The following is a 14,121-nucleotide window of genomic DNA, read 5'->3' as shown; positions in this document are numbered from 1 at the left end:
AAACATTAAGTATTTTCTAGTACCAATAAAATGTACATATTTGCAAAAATATTGTATCAGAAGAGAGTATAGAATATTTCATAGCTACTCAATTATTTACCAAAGACATGAACCGTGAGAGTGTAAAAATATTGTATCTTGCTGCTGAATTACTTGGTGCAAAAATACAGCAGAATGAACACTGCCCGGTATGTGTGATATTTCATGGTTTTTGACTTAGCATTAGTCTAATACTTCCATTTTGAAGTATTTCAGATCATGATTACTTGCATGATCCTTTTGATAATCCTGCAGATTGAAGATGGCCGGGCTGCGATGTTCATTTACAACAAGCACAAGAAAGCATGGGAGAAGAGCATGAAAGAACAACTCCGGTTCAAAAAGAAGATCAAGAAGCGAGGGAAAAAGAAACCTGCTGAGCCCAATGTGAATGACCCCAATGTCCCCACTGTTCTTCTATAATACATCAGAACCTGTGTGAACCATTTCCCTAGAAGTCTTTCATTCTGACAAGGGGGTATGGATATGATAAATCCTACTGTAACTTTGACTCAAGTTAGTATCTGACCATGAAACTTTCAGAGAATACTTGACGCTAGTATCATGATCCCAATCTTTGATTCACAGTTCTATATGTAGCATTTTTCCTAGGGAAACAGTATTTGTAATGAAAATTTTGTACCTCAATATTCATGTACTGTAAATTCACACTTGCATTCAGGTTTTGTAACAAACATTGTCACCATCAACTGAAAAATGTCACAGGTGACAGGACGGGGTTGCTGAGAATTGGATTCTGAGGACTGGGGTGCCTTGCAGCAATTGTAGCAGGTGTGAAACCTCTCTGCTGCTCATGCCGTTTCCTAACTGTAAACTGGTGCTGGTGTAGTGGCAGGGAGTTCGTGTCCAACATGTGCAGGATGACCACCATGAGCAAGGAGCAGGCGAACATCGGGATGGGCCCGAAGATCCACATGAGCAGCGTAACATATTTGCAAAAATATTGTATCAGAAGAGAGTGTAGAATATTTCATGGCTACTCAATTATTTACCAAAGACATGAACCGTGAGATTGGTAAACATCACATGGCTCAATTAGTAAAAAAACAGAGCACAAATCATAGAGCAACTAACATATGATGGTATGAGATGATTTTAAATGGCAGAGCAGAGTCACGCACAAGTAGTCAAGCAAGCACTAGAGGCACATGCAACTAGCTAATTAACCAAATAATGAGTGGTAAATAAAATCACCTCTAGGCCCCGCGTGGGCAATCAAATAATGAGCTGACAACCAAAATTTGGTAATGCTAGCAACTGTTAGCAAACATATTGGAGGACAAAACATCTAATTATTCATAGTTACAGTTAACAATTGTTGAGCGTTTCAGTTCAGAAGGTACTGAACACTGCAAAATGCTGAGTTGGGGGACAAAATTATCAGCAGATTTCAAGTTTCAATGCTAATAAAGAGGTGTAAACCGTAAATAGAAACCAAGCCTATGGATCCTTTTGACACTCAGAGCTTAGCAATACTGCGCACGCTGAAATGAACTTAGCTGTGGCGATTTATTATGATGCTTCCAGTAGTCAAATCAACACAAGTGGCCAACAAACGCTAAATGGGGCGAATGGATAATCAAACAAGGATGGTCTGCTTACTTTGCTCTGAACTGAGAACTGAGAGCTAAATGCGGCCGGGACGTCGACGGGGACGAGTAGGGGTGGCAGCACGGACCAGGCGCGGCAAGGTCGGGGCGGGGCGGCGGCCGGGGCAGAGCGTCGAGGCGGCCGCCGAGGATGAGGCGCCGGCGCGGCGGGGGACGCGAGGACGACCTCGAGGATCCGGAGCTGCGGGGGCAGGCGTCGCGTCAGGGCCGCCGGGGACGAGGCGCCTGCGCAGTGTGCGCGGGGGACGCGAGGACGATGAGGCGTGCGGCACCGCGGGGCAGGATGAAGACGCGACGCGCGGCAGAGCTCGCGGGGCGAGGGCCGGCCGGGGACTAACGCGCGGCCAGGGATGGCGGTGGCGGCGGCGCAGGCGGCGAGGGCGGGAACAGGGGCACACCCGGACGACGTAGATCTGAAATTGGTGAGGTGGTGGAGAGAAGGAAGGGGAATAGTTGGGGGCGGTGGTAAGGTTAGTACCGGCTGGCCTTATCAGCCGGCACTAATGTGCCCTCGATGACGTCAGCAGTACATGTTAGTGCCGGCTGGTTAAACCAGCGGGTACTAACGTGCAAAGTTAGTACCGGCTGGTTTTATTAGCCGGCACTAACGTGTTCAATCTGGCGGGAACAAAAAATTTGCCCTATCAATTCCCTTTTACAATAAACTTTTAATATTGATTAATTTATTCGTAATAGGATTAAAAATTAGAATAATATAGAAAAAATATATCTTAATTTTTTAGCATATTATTAATTATATCAACACAATAAATTGAAAACATTTCGTTTTGAAGTAAATACACGAATATGAAACCATTATCAATTATGTGTAGCTTATAAGGTTTATATGTGTATATGTTTCTGTTATTCGTTATAAATCGAAAATATTTCATTTTGATCCATGCAAAAATATTCAAAAAACTTTTCAATAGTAGCCTATACAATGATGTAATTAATTCGTATATTACTTGATTATTTATTTGTAATTTAATGTTTCAATGCTTCTAGTAATGCAAAATTAGTGAACATAAATAATATTTATACCATGCAAAAATATAATATTATCTGAAGATGATATTGTGTCATAATTGGACAAATAGTATCGAGAATTGACATAAATACGATGCGGTGCGTTACATTACATCACTGATTGAGAGAATTCAATATATAACTTATATAAAACTACTACTCATTATCATTATCTACTGGAACATTGATAATCTTCCTTTTGACGAAAGTGCCTTGAGCGTGATCACGGCGTAAGTAAGGTGTGTCCTCTTTGGATAAGAGGATGCTAGGGTCAACGTCAACTGAGAATGGAGGAAGGTCATCAATCTGGTCATAATCTTTCGAATTGTCCGAAATATTCTCAACTCCAACAACTTTTCTTTTTCCGGGAAGAACTATATGCCGTTTCGGCTCATTTCCAGCCTTGTCTGCTTCAGGCGTCTTATCCGACTTCTTCTTCGATTTGCTCGACATGTCCTTCACATAGAACACTTGTGTCACATCCTTGGCTAGAACGAATGGTTCATTTTTATATCCAATCTTTTTAAAATCGACTATGGTCATCCCAAACCGGTCTTTCGTTACGCCTCCTCCAGCCACCCATTCGCAACGAAACAGAGGGACAACTATGAGTCCATATTCAAGTTCCCATATCTCCTCTATGACACCATAGTAGTTGTTCTTTTCTCCATTACTATTTACTATACACATACGGACACCACTGTTTTGGTTGGTGCTTTTTTTGTCTTGAGCTCTCGTATAAAATGTATACCCATTGATTTCATACCCTTGGTATTGCTGGACAGTGATTGATGGTCCCCTAGCCAGCCATTGAAGTTCTTGATCAACTGTGTTGTTGCCCAATAATTTTCGTCTGAACCAGCCGTCAAAAGTTTTTATATGTTGGCGTGTAATCCAAGCAAGATTCTTCTGTGGATTTTCAGACTGTATAATATTCATGTGCTCATCAATATATGGAGCCACCTTGGATGAATTTTGAAGAACCGTGAAGTTTGCTTGGCTGAATTCACTACAAGGGATGTTCACATTACATTTCTTTCCTAGTGTGCCTTTTCCCTTTAGTCACCCCTCATGGTGTGACACGGGGAGCCCAATCGAATTGAGATCAGGAAGATAGTCAACGCAAAACTCAATGACCTCCTCTGTTCCATAGCCCTTAGCAATGCATCCTTCTGGGCGAGAACGTTTACGCACGTACTTCTTCAATACTGCCATGAACCTCTCGAAAGGGAACATATTGTGTAGAAAAACAGGACCCAGGATAGTTATTTCTGTCACAATATGAACTAGAAGGTGTGTCATAATATTGAAGAAGGAAGGTGGGAAGACCATCTCGAAGCTGACAAGACATTCGACAATGTCTTTCTGCAGCTTTATTAGATTATTTGGATTAATTGCTTTCTGTGAAATTTCATTCATGAACGCACAAAGCTTTATAACTGCCAATCTCACATTTTCCGGTAGAACACCCCTCAGTATAACCGGAAGTAATTGTGTCATCAGAACGTGGCAGTCATGGGACTTCAAGTTTTGGATTTTCTTCTCTTTCACATTTATTATGCCCTGTATATTTGAGGAGTACCCAGACGGGACATTGATACTGTTCAAGCAATCGAATATACTTTCCTTCTCCTCTTTGCTTAGATTATAGCTGGCAGGTTTTAAATAGTGGCGTCCTTTGTCTCTCTTCTCGGGTTGCAAGCCTTGTCGTCCAGCTAGCATCCACATGTCGCGCCTTGCTTCCAATGTGTCTTTTGACTTACCATACACTCCCAGAAAGCCTAGTAGGTTGACGCAAAGATTCTTCGATAGATGCATCACATCAATTGCGTTGCAAACCTGTAACACTTGCCAATAAGGTAGGTTCCACATTATAGACTTCTTCTTCCACATTGGAACATGTCCCTGATCATCCTTCGGAACAGGTTGGCTACCGGGACCCTTTCCAAATACTACCTTCACATCCTTGATCATCGAGAACACACGCATTCCATTACGGAACAGATGCTTAGGACGAGTTTCGGGCTCTCCTTTGAAATGCTTCCCTTCGGTTCTTAGGGGGTGATCGGTAGGAAGGAATCGGCGATGGCCCATGTATACGCACTTCTTACAGTATTTTAAATAAATGCTATCGGTTTCATCATAACAATGGGTGCAGGCCATGTATCCCATGTTCGACTGTCCCGAAAGTTTTGCAAGTGCAGGCCAATCATTGATGCATACAAAAAGCAAAGCTTGGAGGTTGAAAGACTCCTGTTTATACTCATCCCACACATGTACACCTTCTTCTTTCTAGAGCAGTAAGAGATCATCCATCAAGGGTTGCAGGAACACATCAATATCGTTGCCAGGTTCTTTTGGCCCTTCTATAAGCGTTATCCTTGTTTTTGAACTTAGCGTTATCAACTTAGCGTTATCCTTGTTTTTGAAAAAGCGCTTCAGACGTGGTATTATAGGGAAGTACCACACCAACTTTGCGGGAACTCTCTTCTTTACCGGCTGCCCATCAACATCACCTGGATCATCTCGCCTGATCTTATACCGCAATGCGCTACAAACAGAACAAGCTTCCAAGTTCTCGTATTCGCCGCGATACAGGATGCAGTCGTTAGGACATGCGTGAATCTTCTGCACGTCCAATCCAAGAGGGCAAACCATCTTTTTAGCTTCGTATGTTGTTGACGGCGGTTCATTACCCTCAGGAAGCATGTTCTTTACAATCTTTAATAGCTCACCAAATCCCTTATCGGTGACACCATTAGTTGCCTTCCATTTCAGCATCTCTAGCGTGGTACCCAACTTCTTCTGCTCCGGTTTGCAACTAGGGAACAACGGCCTTTTGTGATCCTTTAACATCTTCTCGAACTTTAATGCCTCCTTCACAGTTTCACTATCTTTCTGTTTATCAAGCAACGCCTGACCTAGCTCGTCAAGTGGCTCCTCTTGTGCAACATTTGCTTCACCCTCGTCCATTGGTTCATCTTGAAAGCCACCTGCTTCATGAACCCATGCCCAATCTGGAAGATTGTTATCACCATCGTCATCTTCTTCATTATCTTCCATCATAACTCCAACTTCGCCGTGTTTAGTCCAAAGGCTATAGTTACTCATGAAACCATTCAAGGCCAGGTGATTCCATAGAGTATCTTTTTTTCGGAATTCCTTTTTGCGACCTATTTGCCATTGCCGCCTTGAGAAAAGAATCTAAACCCTGAATCCATGCCGAGGTGCTCCGGCTTCCGTGCATCCATTGTCGGTCCATCTATACAAATTAAAAAAAAATCATGCTCATTATCCCTAAAAATAGGTTACTATGAAGTAATTAAAAAAATGTAAATGTGTCATAGGCCACCTATCTAGTAAATTTAAACTAAATAGCAAAATAAATTGGCACAATAACATATACACATGTCACCATGAAATAATTCAAAAAAATCATTCTAAATGTGTGATAGTCAAACTATATAGTAATCATTCTCTAAAAAGCAACAAATCAATTCTACCTTGCTCAAATTAATGAACAAATTAATAAATCATGCCCATTTTCCCTCATCCTTAAAATCCTTAAAATTTTGCATAATAACATATACACATGTCCCCGTGAAATAATTCAAAAAAATTACTCTAAATGTGTCATAGTCAAACTATCTAGAAAACCTTCTCTAAAAAGTAACAAATTGATTCTATTTTGCTCAAATTAATGAACAAATCGGAAAATTATGCTCATTTTTCCTCAACCCTAAAATCACTATTTTCTTTATCTAGAAAGCATAAAACAAAGAATAAACACCGTGAAAGAAGAGTGGAAGAAGCTACTAACCTTTGGTGCACTTGGATGAGTGAAATCCTCAAAATTTGGGGGGAAATGGGCAGCACCTCCCCTCTAACACGCCATGAGAGAGAGGAGGAGCTCGGCCAAATGAAATGGTCGGGCTGGGGAAGGAGTGCCTGGTATATACAGGGCAATTTAGTGCCGGCTGGTGGCTCTAGCCGGCACTAAGTGTGGACTTTTAGTGCCGGCTAAAGCCACCAGCCGGCACTAACTTGCAATTGACCAAGTTAGTGCCGGCTAGAATTTCCAGCCGGCACTAACGTGTCTTTTGACCGTTGTGGCATGCGCGCGGACCGTTGGGGGCTGGTACGTTAGTGCCGGCTGGTGTGTCTAACCGGCACTAACGTGCCCGCCTTGTACTGCACAGGCACGTTAGTGCCGGCTCCTATTTGACCGGCACTAACGTGCTGGTACCAATATGACATTCTCCAGCAGTGATGTCTGTCCGGTGGTTCGATAAAAAGTTGGACACTTTTATATTTGGATTGTGTGCTTCATGTAAGGGTATTTTGGTGTTTCGACCAGACGCCTACATATGTGGAGGGGCTATGTGTGCAGCTAACCTCTTTGTATCTCTCTTTTGGAGGTCCTCTCATTTGTATGTGCAAGTTTTTTGCTAGAGTTTGAGAGTGGGAGAGTTGAGGGATCTTTGATTTGTTTTTTTTTCCATGTCACCTTTGTGTTTGCTTAAGAGTGACTTGTAAGCAGGCCTCGTGAAATAATCGAAAGATCAATCTCATATTCAAACTTGTGATCCCGAGAGTTTTTCTTTTTTGTGATTTTCGGGTGGATTTTTGTGTGATTTTGAATTCAGGAGATTTACTCGATCTTTTCACAAACTTCTTTCTGAATCTATTAATTTCTGAGGTTGCATAGCTATGGTTGAAGTTTTGTTTGAATCCATGAAGAATTGAGAGAGCAATTTGGTGTTGAAATCTTGGATCTTTCTTCTCTCTTTTCCCTCTTGTTTTTATCTCTTTTTGTGCAACAACGCGCACACGAGGGAGGCGTTCAAGCAGGCGACAACTGTGTAGGGGAGCACGCGGCATGCCGTGCCCGGCCAGCACTACAGGCGGGCAGCGGCGACAGGTGGCAGCAGTGGCACTCGACGCACTCCAACAACAGCGTCACGGCTCAAGCCACACACGCGAGGGCTAGCGTGAGCAGGCGCCATAGGCGGGGGCTCCTATACATCTTATACAAGATGATTAAGCAACTCACCTATAACACTCACTAAAGCCCTACTAATGTTTAATTGAACATTTTACAAACTAATATTGGATCAGTATTTTAAAAATATTAAATTAATATTTGAAAATATTCAACAAGCATTCAAAATAGGTTACATTGAAAAATATTTTGAAAATGTTGAACCTCAACATTTTCCCCTTCTTCTCTGACGCCAACGGCAGGCGGTGGGCCGAAGCTCCGGCGGGTCCAGGAGCGCCGATCGGCAGAGCCGGAACTCTAGTGGATCCGTGCAGGAGCGCATCGGCCGACGGCGAGTGGAGCTCCGAGGGCCGGCGAGCCGGAGCTCCGACAGGTCCATGAACGCGTCAGCCGGCAGTGGTGCGCGGAGCTCCTGTGGGTGACACTCCTGTGCTGATACCAGCGGGCGCAGGTAGCACGCGGTGGTGGCGGCCGGCCATGGCGTCGCAACGGCGGCGGCAAGCCTCGGTGTGATGGCGGCGGCGCACGGGGTAGGAAGAAAAGCACGCAGGGTAGCAGGTTACATGTAGGCTATACATTGCGGGCGTTGCAAAATGGTGATCTCGCCTAAAGCTCCTGAGTACTGCTCTTGGGCTAGATTCGGTCCAATATCACATGGACGGAGACCCAGCTCACGTAGACCGGCTTACTTATGTTTTTTATGGTTTGTTTAGACTATTTTGTCTTTTTCTTTAGCAGCTGCTGGCTAATCTCTCTTCATTTTCTTCTCTTTTATTTTTATTATATTCTCTATTTTATTTCTTTATTTTTTATTTCGCTCCTTTTACCTATTCTTAAAATATACATATCCTTCTTATATTTTTTAATATTTTTTTCTATTTCTCCCTGTCTAATAATAAAGTTCGAGGTGTATAATTTATTTATTATGTTATGTTAACTAATTTGTTAGTGATGTCAATGTTTTGTCCATTCTACATTGTTATTTGTTCATTATATGTTAAATTTTTATTTGTAAAAATAATTTTTGTTTTTTGTTGTTAATACATGTAGCTGAAACTAATTATTTAGTATTTTAAAAAGTAAATTTTAAAAAAATATCACGCAAATATAGGCAAGTGTGGTCTTATTTTGAAGATCTCATCATAACAAAGATAATGGTGTAATCGGAATTTAATGTGGATACATATTTTAAGCATTATGATTTTTTATTTGAAATCCCTTTGTATGTGGCTGATGTCAGCAATCCCAGTCCTAATGCCTTTCAGACGATGGTTCCCACAACCATCATCTGAAGCGAGCTATAGTCATGCCCAGCAAGTTAGAGTTGTGGGGGAAGGGATGGATGAGGATCCTATGGATGAGATTGGTTGCATGGATCACAAACATTGGAAGATGGTGCCCAGCAAGAAAAAAGCTTTTGGAAGATATATAAGAAATCGCGGCCATAGGCGGGGCTGTCGGCCCAGCTCGGCCTCCCGCCAGTAGCCCAGGAGCAGCGGCCTGGCGCCAGTAACAGTGATCCGTGGCGCGGGGGAAGTGGCCCAGAGACTCCCCCTGTTCATGGGCCAGTTTTTTCAGTTTGTGGTTTATTTCCAGACTAGCCCAATGATTATTTGTTGGTCTGGGGCGGGTTGGTTCTACACGGGCTGAAAGATGGTTAAATACTATGTTGGGTTGGGCTGGTTTCACGGGTTGAATCTCGCAGCATGCACTGCTAGTCCTCCAGCTGGTCGGATGAGTCTATTAGGCTTACATAGTTACACTTGTTGTTTCTATACTTCATTTAGCAATAAATAAAAAAGCTGCGAATAAACACATATATAAAATATATTTGAAGTGGAGAAACTCAAGAGTCTTAACTTTTTGAACATCATGTTTGAAACAATACCAAGCTCGAGGCAAAACACTCTGATTTAGCACGGGCCTAAACAATACCAAACACTGGCATATTAATTTTGCATAAGTGAGATATATGCTGTTCAATTTATGATTTCGAATAGCACGGATCCAAACAACGATTTTACTTCAACAAAACTATTGTTGCCTTTAGACCAGCATAAGCAATAGTACTCTCATACTTGCATCCCTCAATGAAATCTGTAGCATAACAAAGAAAAGAAGCTTTATCATTATCATTAATAAAAAACAATAAATATAAGAAGGAATTTTGCAGCTCAATGAAACCTACATCATAACAAATAAATAATCTCCAATAGCATCAAATCATCAAGTCACAGGATGCCAATAAGTATACAATGTAATGAACAGACAAACATGCAGTCAGGATAATACGGTGCCAATAACTGAATGCAAGTGTTAAATAATGGAAGGGACCATTTACTCTAGTAGTGCTTAGTCATCAAGCAAGTTTACATTTAGATGTCCTGCAGGTGCACTTTGCCATTTGGCCAGTGACCAGAAATTGTAATGGAAGGGAAAAGTGACTTCCTATAGATTGAATCTTGGACTCATCCCTTTCTTTGCAAACTAAACTTAACTCGATCTGAGCTAGTGTTCATCATTGAAGACACAGGAAGGATGGAATCTACAAACTAACCTTGTCATCGTCCCCGAGCTCTCCCCTTGCATCAAAAGCCTATGTGTCTAGCTCAATGAAATCTGCATCATCACAAAAATGAAAAAAAAAAACTGAACAAGTTAACCAATCTAGAACTATTTCAGTAGCAAGCTAACAAGCAATACAAATTGAGAGAAATGAAAAGTAGAACACATTGCTGGAATCCATCAGTAAAGCATATTTTTTCTGGAATCAATAAAAATAATGTTGCTCCAACAAGGCTTTGGACAATCTGCAAGCAGTACTTTGAACAGTTTGCAAGCAGACTTTGGACAATTTGCAAGCTGTTAAATAATGGTAGACATGCAAGCTGTGCTATTGCTCACTGAATAATCACTACTATATATGCCCTCTAGCAAGTTAAGAAAGAGACGTACCAATATGGTGTTGCTTATCAGTGCAGTCCTTTGAAACAAACTCTATAAAAAAAGGAATCGAGTTATTAGTAACTTGACACAGATAAGATGACACTTCTCCAAAATTGCAAAAACAATACCTTCTCTAATCTCCTCATATGCCTGGATCTCTTCAGCGGCTTCTCTTTCACTTAATTTTCTTTGTGATGTTCGAAGCCAACTTTGTGAACAAATTAAAGCTTCAACTGTGTCAGTTGATAGACTGCATCAGAGGAGATCGATAATCCTTCCACCAGTGCTAAAATCTGATTCTGAGGGCACTGTAGAAGCAGGAACAGCTAGCACGTCCTTTGCTAAAAGAGATAATATTGGATATTTATTGGAGTTCACTTTCCAATATTCCAATATATCAAATTCCTTTGTTATCCTCTCATGTTTATCAGCAAGATACCTTGATAATTCTGGCTCACTCGATTCATTTTCAATCTCCTCCATATGTTGCTCAAATTGAGCTGCTAGCATATCCCACAGGTTCTCTTCGTACTCTTCATTTACATTGATATGAATTGGAGCTTGATTTGAACCTTTATTGATAGAAGAAGAAGAGGCACTGACAGTTTTCACATAGGAACCAAATAATTCATTCAGAGCAGATTCAATTTTCTTAGATAACCCATTTGATCCATACAAAAGTTCTAAGCAATAACCCAAATATTTAAGATTGTATCTTGGATCCAAAACGACAGCAATGAACAATAAGTAGTTCATATTGCCTTCTGTTTCCCAATACTTCTCAAATTTTAGTTTCATGAGATATGCCATCGAAGATATGTCCAGATCTTCTCCACCAGCAAATTCACTTAATTTTGCGCGCATCAACATTATGTCATGAAAAACTATACTTGACGTTACATGAATCTAAGATTGATCAACAAGAAACACCTTCAGAACCTTCACAAGTACAGGAATATTTATTGGAAGAAAAGATTCACAGCTAATAAAATTAAACTGGGTGATGAAAACACAAAATTCTTCCATGCTATGGCAACCATTTCATACAGGAAGAATGCAATCTCACAGCTGAAGGATGATAATGGAAACTGGGTTGTTGATCATGATGGGAAAGCAGCTCTTTTGTTTCTAGCATATAAGAATAGAATGGGTGTCTCCCTGCAGCCACAATTAAGGTTTGACTTGGACCAACTGATTCATCTCAATGTGGATCTGAGCTCACTAGTTGAGCCCTTTACAAAAGAAGAGATTGACCAAATAGTTAAGCACATGCCAGCTGATAAAGCACCTGGCCCTGATGGTTTCAATGGTCTTTTTCTAAAGAAATGTTGGCCTTTGATCAAAGAGGACTTCTACAAGCTTTGCTTTGATTTCTTTGATGGTCAGGTGAACTTAGAAAGCATTAACATATCCTTCATCACCCTCATTCCCAAGGTGAATAGCCCAGAAACAGTGAATGACTTTCCGCCAATCTCACTTTTGAACTGCAGCATCAAGCTCTTGACTAAGATACTGGCAGATAGACTCCAACGGGTTATATTACAACTGCTACATCAAAATCAGTATGGATTCCTAAAAGGTAGAAAAATCCAGGACTGCATTGCTTGGTGCTTTGAGTACATACACCAATGTCATCAAAGCAAGAAAGAAATAATCATACTGAAGCTAGATTTTGCTAAAGCTTTTGATACTATAGAGCCTTGTGCCATCATCCAATTATGAGACAGATGGGCTTTCCTGATAAATGGCTGAACTGGATCACCTTGATCTTTAATTCAGGTTTCTCTTCAATACTCCTGAATGGAGTACCTGGGAAGCAATTCAAATGCAAGAGAGGTGTTAGACAAGGAGATCCCCTGTCCCCACTACTCTTTGTCTTAGCTGCTGAGCTGCTTCAGTTTATAATCAATGATGCAATGCTTCAAGGACACCTAGCCCTGCCAATTCCTTACTACAACAATGATTTTCCTGTGGTTCAATATGCTGATGATACAATCCTCATTATGCAAGCGGACACCTCTCAAGTTTTGCACCTCAAAAATCTACTCTCACTTTTCTCTGACTCCACAGGGCTGCAAGTCAATTATCATAAATCTACAATGATACCAGTGAATGTCCCCTTGAATAAACTCCAAAACTTAGCAGCAGTCTTTGGATGTCAAATTGGTTCCATGCCCTTCACTTACTTAGGCTTGCCTATGGGAACTACTAAACCCAAAATGGAAGACTTAACACCTCTCATGGACAGGGTAGAAAGAAGGCTGGTTTCATGTTCAACCTTCTTATCCTACTTAGGGTGACTGCAAATGGTGAATTCCTCCATCTCCCCAATTATCACTTATGACATGTGCTCAATCAAACTGCCAGTTGGGGTAATAGAAAACATTGATAGAGCCCGAAAGCAGTGTCTTTGGAGAGGCAATGTAGAAAAGAAAAATGGAGGAAACCTTGCAGCATGGCCTCTAGTGCAGAAATCCAAAGCCAAGGGTGGTTTGGGTGTCATTAATCTAAGACTGCAAAATGATGCTCTTCTTATGAAACAACTGCACAAATTTTACAAGGAAGATATTCCCTGGGTCAAAAAAATCTGGTTCAAACATTATACTAGAAAAGTACCACATGCCTCAGTAGAAGTTGGTTTTTTCTGGTGGAAGGATATTCTCAGGCTAAATGTTCTCTATAGAGGTATTGCAAAATGTCAAGTGGGAGATGGCACAACAGTAACTTTCTGGGAGGATCTTTGGACTGAGGAAATTATGGCCAGTAAATATCCATTCCTTTATTCTTTTGTGAGAAATAGCAATTCCTCAGTGCAAGAACTCATGCATGCTGAAGATCTTGACTCCATTTTTCATCTACCACTCTCCTTGCCAGCCATGGAGGAGATGACAAGCCTGCAGCAAGAGCTAGTCCTTGTCCCATATCATGCAGATTCAAAGGATATCTGGTCACTAATTTGGGGTAATCAGATCTACACCTCTAGAAGATATTACATGTTGGCCTTTCAGTATACCCATGCCTCTCCAGTTTTCAAAAGAATGTGGAGCTCTAAATGCACTCAGAGAATCAAGTTTTTTGCCTGGTTGTTACTCGTGGATAGATTGAATACAAAGACAATGCTGCTCAGAAGAAACTTCCATGTTCAACCCAATGCCCACTCTGTCATGTGCACAACATCAGTAGAGGAAGATGTTAATCATTTGTTCTTCTGCTGCCCTTTTGCAACTTCATGCTGGCATAAACTGGGAATACAGTGGACGGCTGCTAATAATATCCATGACAAGATTCTAGGGACATCAAAGTGCTCCAACATCCTGTTCTTTATGGAAATCTTCCTAATTGCTTCCTGGGAAATCTGGAACTTGAGGAACTCAATAATTTTTTATAATGGCGGACCAACAATTCGGCTTTGGATATAGAACTTCAAGCAGCAGGCTCACCTCCAACTCTTAAGAGTTAGAGAGATAGATAGAC

General features: G+C 41.3%; 2 long non-coding RNA genes across 2 annotated transcripts; one reads left to right on the top strand and one right to left on the bottom strand.

Moving 5' to 3' along the window:
- The first annotated feature begins 114 nt into the window (after positions 1–114).
- On the top strand, positions 115–789 carry LOC120644430. The gene is made up of 2 exons (XR_005663746.1): positions 115–188; positions 295–789. It is a non-coding gene; the product is annotated as an uncharacterized LOC120644430 (long non-coding RNA).
- Positions 790–10,450: 9,661 nt separating this feature from the next.
- On the bottom strand, positions 10,451–11,333 carry LOC120644429. Its single transcript, XR_005663745.1, has 2 exons — positions 10,776–11,333; positions 10,451–10,698 (listed from the first exon to the last, which is right to left on the bottom strand). It is a non-coding gene; the product is annotated as an uncharacterized LOC120644429 (long non-coding RNA).
- Between the last annotated feature and the right edge of the window lie 2,788 nt (positions 11,334–14,121).

This window comes from Panicum virgatum, chromosome 8K (genome assembly GCF_016808335.1).
Source record: "Panicum virgatum strain AP13 chromosome 8K, P.virgatum_v5, whole genome shotgun sequence".
Taxonomy (NCBI): Eukaryota; Viridiplantae; Streptophyta; class Magnoliopsida; order Poales; family Poaceae; genus Panicum; species Panicum virgatum.
Note: the sequence above shows the minus strand (reverse complement) of the source record. Positions and strands in the feature narration are given on the sequence as shown.